The sequence below is a fragment of the Urocitellus parryii genome, chromosome 9 (genome assembly GCF_045843805.1).
Source record: "Urocitellus parryii isolate mUroPar1 chromosome 9, mUroPar1.hap1, whole genome shotgun sequence".
In the NCBI taxonomy this organism is placed as follows: domain Eukaryota; kingdom Metazoa; phylum Chordata; class Mammalia; order Rodentia; family Sciuridae; genus Urocitellus; species Urocitellus parryii.
In genome coordinates, this window is record NC_135539.1 from 96,122,145 (window position 1) to 96,133,055 (window position 10,911).

At 34.6% G+C, this 10,911-nt stretch overlaps 1 pseudogene; it reads right to left on the minus strand.

Moving 5' to 3' along the window:
- Positions 1-2,681: 2,681 nt before the first annotated feature.
- LOC113195562 (zinc finger protein 639 pseudogene) lies at positions 2,682-4,517 on the minus strand (annotated as a pseudogene).
- Positions 4,518-10,911: the final 6,394 nt, after the last annotated feature.

Below are 10,911 nucleotides of genomic sequence, written 5' to 3' on the forward strand. Positions count from 1 at the left end.
AAATTTCGTTTCTTTTGACAAGTGGCTCCTGAATTGTGCCCAGCCAGACTGCGCAGCGATGTCTCCTGTTTCATTTCTGATTTTATTTATTTGGGTCTTGTCTGTTTCTTGGTTAGTTTAGCTAACGTTTTGTCACCTTTCAATATATAAACTTTTTGTTCCAGTGATTTTTTTTTTTTTTGAGAGTACAAAGATTCTAACCTGAGGCTTGCATAGCCATCTTACTACTGAGTTATATCCCTCTACCTTCCATTGATCTTTAGTATTCTATTCTGTTAGGCTCTATTTTGTTTATTTTTGCTCTCATTTTTGTTATTTCTTTCCTTCTACTAGTTTTGGATTTGATTTGTTCTTGCTTTTCTAAAGTTCTTAAGGTGCATCAGTAGATTATTTGAAATCAATTTTTTTAAAATGTAGGCTCTTATTGCTATCCGATTCCTTCTTAGTATTGCTTTTGCTGTATCACAAGTTTGGCATATTGTGTTTTCATTTTATTCAAGAAATTCTTAAATTTCCCTTCTGACTTTTTTGATAACATATAATTTGTTTAAAATTGTTTTGTTCAGTCTCTGGTATTTGTAAAGTTTCCAAAATTTCTTTTGTCGCTGACTTCTAGTTTTATTCCATTGTGATCAGAAAAGATATAAGATATGATATCAAAATTTTTTGAATTTTTTAAAGATTTGTTTTGTGGCCTAATATATGGTCTATTCTAAAGAAAGTTCCATGTGTTAATGAAGAGAATGTATAATCTGCAACTGTTGGAATGTTCTGTAAATGTAAAGTCCATTCAATCTATAATATAGTTTAACTCTGGTGTTTCTTTAATTTTTTTTTTTTTTTTGTATATTGGGACTTGAACCCAGGGGCATGCTTAACCAATGAGCTACATCCCTACCCCTTTTTATTTTATATTTTGAGACAGGGTCTTGCTAAATTGCTGAAGCTGGTCTTGAACTTGCAATCCTTCTGCCTCAGCCTCTTGAGCAGCTGGGATTACAATATGCATGTGTCACCATATATAGCTAACACTGATGTTTCTTTGTTGAATTTTTGTCTGGATAATCTGTCCATTGATAAAAGTGGGGTTTTGAAGCCCATCACTTTTATTGTACTGGAGCCTTTCTCTCCCTTTGAAGCTAATAGTGTTTGTTTTATAAAATTGGGTGCTCTGACATTAGGTGCATATAAATTATAATCATTGTATCTTCTTGTTGAATTGGTCCCTTTATCATTACATGGCACCCTTCTTTGTCTCTTAGTTTTTATCTTAAAAGTCTCTTTTGCAGCCACGTGCAGTAGTGTACATCTATAATCCCAGCAGCTGGGGAGGCCAAGGCAGGAGGATTGTGAGTTCAAAGCCAGCTTTAGCAAATTAGCAAGGCCTTGAGCAACGTAGTGAGACCCTGTCTCAAAATAAAATATAAAAAGGGTTGTGGATGTGGCTCAGTGGTTAAATGCCCCTGGATTTAATCTCCAGTAACTGTTCCCCTGCCACCTCCCAAGTCTCTTTTGTTAGATATAACTACAGCTTTCTGTTTTAGGTTTTTATTTGCTTAGATATTATTTTCCATCCACTCACTTTTAGTTTGAATATTTATTGGTAATATGAGTTTGTTATAGGTATAATGTTTTGTTTTGTTTGTAATCCTTTCAACCAATCTACATCTTTTTTTAACATTTTTTTAGTTGTTGATGGACTTTTATTTTATTTCCTTATTTATATGTGATGCTGGGAATTGAACCCAGTGCCTCACGCATACGAGGCAAGCGCTCTACCACTGAGCCACAACTCCCGCCCCTAATCTACATCTTTTAACTGGATAATTTAGTCTATTTACATTTAATGTTATTCAATAATAAGGACTTAATCCTGTCATTTTCTTCTGATTGTTTTGAACATTTTTTTGTTCTTTTACTCTTTTGTTCATCTTTGTGATTTAATGGTTTACTACTGTGATGTTTGATTTTTTTCTAGTTTTTTTCAGTATCTACTATTCTAGAGGGATTTATGATTTTTATATGCTTTCAGGATGATAGTTATCTTTCACTTCTGGATGTAGGACTCCCTTAAACATCTTTTGTAAAGTTGATCTGGCAGCCATGAATTCCCTTGGATTTTGCTTGTCTTGGGAAGTCCTTATTTCTTCCTCATATCTGAAAGCCTTGCTAGATATAGTAATCTTGGTTGTGAGTTATTTTCTTTCAGGACTTGGAATATATCATTCTACTTCCTCATGACCTTCAAGGTTTTCTGCAGAGAAATCTTCTTTTGGTCTAATGGGGATCCCCTTAAATGTGACTGGGTACATTCTCTTACAGATTTGAAAATGCTTTCCTTCTCTTGTACTTTTGACAATTGGATGATAGTACACCATGATGGAGATCTTTTCTGGTCATGTCTACTTGGAGTTCTATAAGCTTCCTGAATTTGGATATCCATATCTTTCTCAAGGTTGGGACAGTTTTCATTGACTAGGTAATCCATTCTTTTATTTCATTGAATAGATTTTTCTATGCTCTTAACTTTTTCTCCTCACCTCTTGGTATTCCGAAATGTTTGTTCATTTAATGGTGTCTCAGAGGTCTTGAATGTTCTCTTCATCCTTTCTTTCTTTTTTTTTTTAACATCTAAAAAAAGTTGAATTTATTAATTTACAAAAACATTACAAAAGTCAAAATTAAGCTGTTACATGGACTGGAAGGTGACATATTAATTCTTTTCATTTCCAAACTTCATCAAGCAGTCACTACATGTATGAGGTAAGTCAGCCGAATGCTTGAAATCTAGATGAATTTTAAGATTTTTTTGATCTATCCTGTTAAATATTTGCAATATTGACAAAATAAAATCCCTTTGGATAGATGTGAATTTAAATGCTTGCAATATTCAAGCATACTTGAAAAGTCCTTTCCATAGTCATCACAAACATGAGGAAATGTTTTAGTATGTTCAATAGCAACATGCCTGTTAACATTTGTATTAAGTCTACTCTGAAAACCACATACTTGACATGCAAAGAAGTTTTTACATTTGTCAAAGGTAATTTTGCTTAAGAGGCTATATTGTCCATGTTCTCCATTGTTCTGGAGAATTTATCGCTTCGTTCTATTAATTTACATGCATGCTCATTTACCACATGGCTATGTAAGTCTTCTGGATCATTTGTTTCATGTTCACGGAAAAAGAACACAAGTACTGTTCATCACAGCTATATTCCTGGAAATTCAGGTAGAGTTCACTGTTTGAGGAGAACTGCATGTCACACTGCTCACACCAATACAGGTGATCACTAAAGGGAGTGTCTGCAATGTGTTGGTAGAGGTTCTCAAAAATTACTGTCCTATAATTGCAGTATTTACAAATGTAGGGATCCCCTTGTTGTTTGGCATGTTTGATCAGAAGCATGTTGGTAGAGAAAGCATTCCTTGCATATTTGACACACATTTGAATCAGTACGTTTATGCTTCAGTATCAAATGCTGCTTTAAATCAGAAAAATGTTTACTATTGAATTCACAAAGTTCACATTTATAGAGACCACAACTATTAGCTCTCAGTAAAGGCCATTTCTGCTGGGCAGTCACATTCAGAGCTTGGCTCTTGTCAAGAATTTTACAAAGTTTAGCTGGTGGTTCTTCATCCGTTTAATCTTGGAAGCTCTCTAAGGAATTGTTTTCTGTCTCTATGTCATAATCCTCAAAAATTGCATGTACTTCTACAGGAATGGGGACATCTTCAGTGTTGTGAACTTGTATAGAACTCTCCTCTTGAGTTTGCTGGTTAATTGATTTGGGTGAGTCACACTCTTTGTCACAAATTTCTATATCAGCAGATTTTTCTGTAGAAAAGGCAGTGTGGTCTATCATTCTAAGTATAGGACTGGGAACCGGATAGCTCTGATTTCTGTTTCTGGCCTAATTACATCTGCAAATTTCGGCAAGTCATTGGATGTCTCAGTATCGGAATCATCATCTTTATTGTCAAAATACTTTAAGTCTGGCTGTCTCATACATAGAGCAGACACTGTAACAATGATCAGATAAAATCCATTGAACCCATCTGCAATTCTGCTTATTCCAGAGGAATCTGAAGAATGAGAAGGGTGTAAAGTCTTCCTTTTCCTTTTTTAGCATACTCACTCATAACTTTTCAATTTGGTATAATTCTTAGTATTGCAGTGAGGAAAAATGAATTACAAAGTTTCCACAGATAGCAAAAAACAAAACAAAACAAAACCACACCTCAATTTTACTGATGAAGAAACATTCAGTGAAAGTCAAGTCAACTAAGAAATGGCAAAACCAGAGATGCAAATATATGTCGTCGGATTCCTGGGCGTTGAACCGTATGTGGGAATGTCCTCATGGCACTGCCACCAGCAAGTTACATCTTGTTTCCAGTTCTTACTCAACCAGCAATTAGAAGGAAGGGAAGACAGTCACTGCCTGCACTGCTCACCTCAGGGGCCCCTCTTCTTTTCTTTTCCTTTTCTTTTGTCTATCTGACTGGGACATTTCAAAAGACCTGCCTTCAAGTTCAGATATTCTTTCATTTGATCTCATCTGTTGTTGAGGCTTTCAGCTGTATTTTAAAATTTGACCTTACTGAGCTTTTCATTTCCAAGATTTGTGTTTGATTTTTTTTTTTTAGAATCTCTCTTTGTTGAGAGACTCATATCCTGAATTTTCTTCCCAATTTCATTTAATTGCTTATCTGTATTCTCTTGACTCTCATTGAGCTTTTTCATATCCTTTTTTTTTCTTTTTGTGGGAACCCAGGGGTGGTCTACCACTGAGCTATACCCCCAGCTCTTTCTATTTTGAGACAAGTTCTCACTAAATTGCATAATCTGGCCTTGAACTTGTAATTCTCTTGCCTCTGCCTCCTAAGTAGCTACAATTACAGGTGTGTGCCACCTTGTGTGCCAGCTCCATTCTTTTAAATTCTTTTTTAAAAAATATATTTTAGTTGTAAATGTACCTTTATTATTTATTACTTATTTATTTATATATGGTACTGAGGATCAAACCCAGTGCCTCACACATGCTAGGCAAGCACTCTACCACTGAGCTATAACCCCAGCCACCAATTCTTTTTTTTTTTAAGATTTATTTTTTAGTTGCAGACGGACACAATACCTTCACTTTGTTTATTTATTTTTAATGTGGTGCTGAGGATTGAACTCAGTGCCTCACACATGCTAGGCGAGCGCTCTACCACTGAGCCACACCCCCAGCCCTCCATTCTTTTAAATTCTTTACCAGGCATTTCATTCTTATTGATCTCCTTAAAATCTGTTGCTAGAATACTATGTTATTTTGAATGCATCACATTACCTTATTTTTTTCATATTTTTTATGTTCCTATGTCAAGATTTTTGCATCTGGTGTTTCAGGTATCCCCAATTTTGTAGGGTGATCTTCTTGGGCTTTCTCCTGAAGACATGCATTGAGCTGTCATTTCTTATTATGCAATATTGGCTTTATTTCCAGCTGGGCACCCTAGTGGAGTCAATCTATGATTTCTTTTCTTGTGATTAATGACTTTGGGTACAATATATACGGTGGCAGCATCAAAGAAACCCACTGTCTCTGGTGGCCACATAACAGTGGGGATACTCTGCAAATTCAGATAAGTGTGGTGTAACCGCATGGGTGTGGGCTGCTCACTCTGTGATTATTCCTGCATAGGAGTCATGGCTCCTATCAGGCAACAGGGGCTTCCTCCTGCACTGTTGATGTTAGCTTACCAGGAGCAAGGGACTGTGGCACTGACAGCCCTAGCAGTAATAAGGGGCCTGAAGTACTTTTCCTTCAACCACTTTGAAGTTTGAGCCCAAATGCACATGAAGAAGCAGTGGTAGGAACCAGAGCACCCCCTCTTTGGCACTCACAACCAGCCCTGAGAGCAATGCAGGGCTGGACGAGATGCCGGTATGGAATGGCAGTGGGAAATAAGTTGGAGGGGCAGCAGCAGGAACTGTGTTGTTCCTCTCTACCACTTCCATGCCAGTGGGAGGAAAAAAAAAATCTGAAAGGAAATCTGTAAGACTTCCCTTAAAAAAAAAATCAGACAAATGCAATGTGTTGACCTCATTAATATTCTGATTCAAAAATTTTTTTAAAAAATTGAAATGAGGGGACTGGGGATGTGGCTCAAGTGGTAGCACATTTGCCTAGCATGCGTGAGGCACTGGGTTTGATTCTCAGCGCCACATAAAAATAAAATGAAGATATTGTGTCCACCTAAAACTAAAAAATAAATATTAAAAAATTGAAATGAGATCATTTAATTAATATATTAATTATATTATAAATTTCTTAAGTGTGATAATAGCACTGTGTCTATAGTTCCTTTAAAGATTTTCTTGGAGATAAATACCAGGGAGTATATCTAAACTAAAACAACTAAATTATGGTACGTGCAATTAACCATGCAAAGTGATGCTAAGCCACCACTATAAATGCAGAAGTTATATATATTAATACGAATTGATTTTCAAAATTTACTCTTAAATGCAAAACATCAGGAGCTGTATGAAGGGATATATAATATAGTATATATACATAATATAATACATGCAGACTTTGAAAAAATGTAGATTTTTTTAAAATGTGAATTTTGGCATTCTGACAAAGGCAAAGATCTTGAGCTACAAAATTGTTATGTGGATTGATGCCTATTTAAATTACATTTAAGCATGTTTTTTCAAATTTTTCTCAAAATTTTTTTATTAAAGGTGTACACCTATAATCCTGGTGTCTTGGGTGGCTGAGGCAGGAGGATCCCAAGTTTGAAGCCAGCCTCACCAATTTAGAGATACCCTAAGCGATTTAGTGAGACCCTCTCTCAAAATAAAATATAAAAATTGCTGAGGATGTGGCTCAGTTGTTAAGTGCCCCTGAATTCAATCCCCAGTACCAAAATAAATATGTAAATGCTCATTTTTTCTCCTTGTATCTGGAGTCAAGTCTAATCTCTCTGCACTATTTTTTTTTTAGTTGTAGATGGACACAATACCTTTATCTTTTATTTATTTTTATTTTTTTATGTAGTGCTGGGGATCCAACCCAGTGCCTCACACGTGCCAGGCAAGCATTCCACCACTGAGCCACATCCTCAGCTCCTCTAAATAAAGTCTTCCTTGCCAATTTAACAAGAATCAGAAAAAAATTTTAAAAAAACTTTTGAAGATTTATAATTATATATAGTAATTGGGTTTATTTTGATAAATCATACAAGCAAGGAATTTGATTTTAAGCCCTAATCCCCCACCTTTCCTCCCCTCCTCCCTCCCCCTATTGTCCCTCCTCTTCTTTCTTAAATTTTCTTTTTTCTACATATAAAAATGAAATTCCCTTTGGTACCTTTATATATGAATATAACATGATTTTGTTAAATTTATTCCATATTTCTTCCCCTTTCCCTCACTATCCTTCGCTTTCTTCTACTCCACTAATATTTCTTGTATCTATGATATCTGGTCCCCCCTCCCCACCTTCTTTCCTTTATTTTGCTCTAGCTTCCATTTATGAGAGAAAACATTCGACCCTTGATTTTTCTGAGCCTGGCTTATTTTATTTACCATGATTTTCTCCTTTTCCATTCATTTACTGACAAAGGCAATTATTTCATTCTTCTTTATGACTGAGTAAAACTCCATTGTGTGTGAATAGACACATAGATACTACATTTTCTTAATCCATTTATCCATCCGTGAGCATCTGGATTGATTCCATAATTTGGCTATTGTGAATTGTGCTGCTATAAACATTGAGATGGCTGTGTTGCTATAGTATGCTGATTCTATATCTTTTAGATTAATACTGAGGAGTGTGATAGCTGGGTCATATGTTGATTCCATTCCTAGTGTTTTGAGGAATCTCTACACTGCTTTCCAGAGTGATTGTACTAATTTGCAGACCCTCCAACAATGTATTAGTGTACCTCCACCCAACATCCTCACCATCATTTATTATTATTTATGTTATTGATAATTACTTCCCTGACAGAAGTGAGATGAAATCTTAGTGTAGTTTTAATTTTCATTTCCCTAATTGCTACAGATGCTGAACATTTTTCACTTATTTCTTGGCCATTTGTGTTTCTTCTTTTGATAAGTTTATGTTTAGTGCTTTTTGCCCATTTATTGAGTGGACTATTTGTTTTTTTGGCATTGAAGTTTTTTGTTTTTTGTTTTGTGTGTGCTAGGGATTGAACCCAGGGCCTAGCGCATGCAAGGTAAATACTCTACTAACTGAGCTATATCCCCAGTCCTCGAGTTCTTTATATAATCTAGATATTAATCTCCTGTTACAGTAGCTGACAAAGATTTTCTCATTCTGTAGGTTCTTTCTTCATGATCTTAATAATTTCCTTTATTGTGCAGAAGAAGCTTTTTAATTGATGGCATCCCACTTATTGATTCTTGGTTTATTTCTTGAGCTTTCTGGGTCTTGTTGAGGAATTGTGTACTTGAACCAATATGATGGAGTGTTGACCCTAAGTTTTCTTCTAGCAGTTGCAAGGTTTCTGATCTAATTTCTAAGTCTTTGATAAATTTTAATTTGACTTTTGTGCAGGGTGTTCATTCCCTTTCCATTTCATGGAATAATTTGAGAAAGATTGGGGTTAGTTCGTATTTAAAGATTTGGTAGAACTCTGCTGACAATCAATCTGATCCTGGGCTTTTCTTTGTTGGTAGGCTTTTAATTGCTGTTTCAATTTCATTATTTGATATTGGTCTGTTTAAGTCCTCTATATCTTCCTGGTTCAGTTTGAGCAAGTTATACATATCTATAAATCTATCTGTCTTCTAGAATTTTTTTTCAAGTTTTTTTTGTGTGTTTGTGTGTATGTGTGTGTGTGTGTGTGTGTGTGTGTGGTGGTGGTGGGGATGGAACACAGGGCCTTGTGTATGCAAAGCAAGCACTTTACCAACTGAACTATATTGTCTTCTAGAATTTGCAGTTTATTGGAGTATAAGATTTCAAAATAGTTTCTAATGATCTTCTGAATTCTAGAAGTGTCTGTGATAATATCTCCTTTTTCATTTCTAATCTTGTTGACTTGGGTCTTCTCTTTCTTTTGATTAATTTGGCTAAGGGCTTATCAATCTTATTTATTGTTCCAAAGAACCATCTCTTTGTCGTGTTGATCTTATTTTTTTAAGTTCTCAATTTCATTAATTTCAGCACTGATTCTTATTCTTTTTTGTCTTCTGCTGACTTTGGTGTTATCTTATTCTTCTTTTTCTAAGGCTTTGAGGTGAAGTATTATTTATTTGGGATATCTCTCTCTCTCTCTCTCTCTCTCTCTCTCTCTCTTTGATGTAAGCACTCAATGCAATGAATTTTCCTCTTAGTACTGGTTTCATACTGTCCCAGAGATTTTGTGATTTTGTATCATTTGTTTCTAAAAATTTCTTGTCTCATTTCTTCTTTGATCCGTTCTTCATTTAAAAATATTGTTGAATCTCCATATATTTATGTGGTTTCTATTATTTTCTTACTGTTAATTTCAGTTTTATTCCATTATGGTCTGATAGAATGCATGGGATTATATCAATTCTTTTATATTTCCTAAGATTTATATTGTACATAGAATATGGTTTTGAAAAAGGTTCCTTGGGCTGCTGAGAAGAAGGTGAATTCAGCTGTTTTGGGGCAAAATATTCTATAGATGTCTGTTAGGTCCATTTGATTTATAGCGTTTTCTAGGTTGGATATATCTTTATTGATTGTATAAGCATGATTTTTTAGTTTGTACTTTTAAAATTTCTTAATGTCTACTAAGAACAGAAAAGTAAACTAAGAGAAGTATAAATAAAATACCTTGGAGTTTCAAAAGTTCTTAATGCATTATCTAGCTTTCATATCTTCTTGTTGGTCTTGCCAAATGATTTGTAATCATACCAGTTATTCTGGAACACTCTAGCCAGTCTACTGTTAAAAGCTTCGATAAATCTGAATAGTTCTGGATGATATTAGGAAATTTCAGATGAGAGTAATCATACTTTTGGAATGGAGATGCTTTTCTAGATAGATGTTTCCCTTCGCATTTTTTTAAATTTTCAAGTAGGCAATTCACTTTTATGATCATTTCAGTAATTATTCACTTGAGAGCTAAAAATGGTATTGACAGGTATAAGCTTATGGGAAGCTTGGTCAGATTTTAATTCATAAAAGTACATAAAACATTCTTTATTAAGTTCAACCTTTTAATCATGATAATTACATGGATAAAATTTATATAAATAAATAGAATGTCCAGAAATAAATCCTGTAAGTATGTGAACTAGAAGTTCAGTGAAGAAAAGGAAAAATTTTCAAATGAAATTGAACCCACTTCATACTGAACAATAAAGTTAGTTCAACTTACTTTATAATTTAAATGTAAAACAAGAAACTTTTGGATTTAGGAGACTATATTACTTAGAAAGGGTTAGGAGGGATGTCTTCAAGTGCAAAACATCATGAATACATATTTTTGGTTGGAGATGTAGCTCAGTGGTACAGCATAGGCTTAGCATGCACAAGGCCCTGAGTTCAATCTCCAGCACTAAAAACAAGCAAAGATAAAATGTATTTTAAAAGTAAACTACTTCTTTGAAATTAAAAACTGTTAAATATGGCACAATAAACAAGAATGAAAAGATAAATAAAAAACTGAGAGAAGATATTTCTAATACAATCAAGGAAGTATTAGTAGATAAAATGTGAAGGACTCTTAAAAAACCAAGAAGAAAATAGGGGCAGAAGAATAGGGGGAAAATAAGCAAAATAAAGAAAGATTTAACAAAAAAGGAGGTATTAGTGCTGCCTCAGTCAAGGTCTGACCAAAAAAACAGACACTGTGCCAGGTATTTGTAACAGAAGGAACTTATTGCAAGGCACTGGATACACAAGG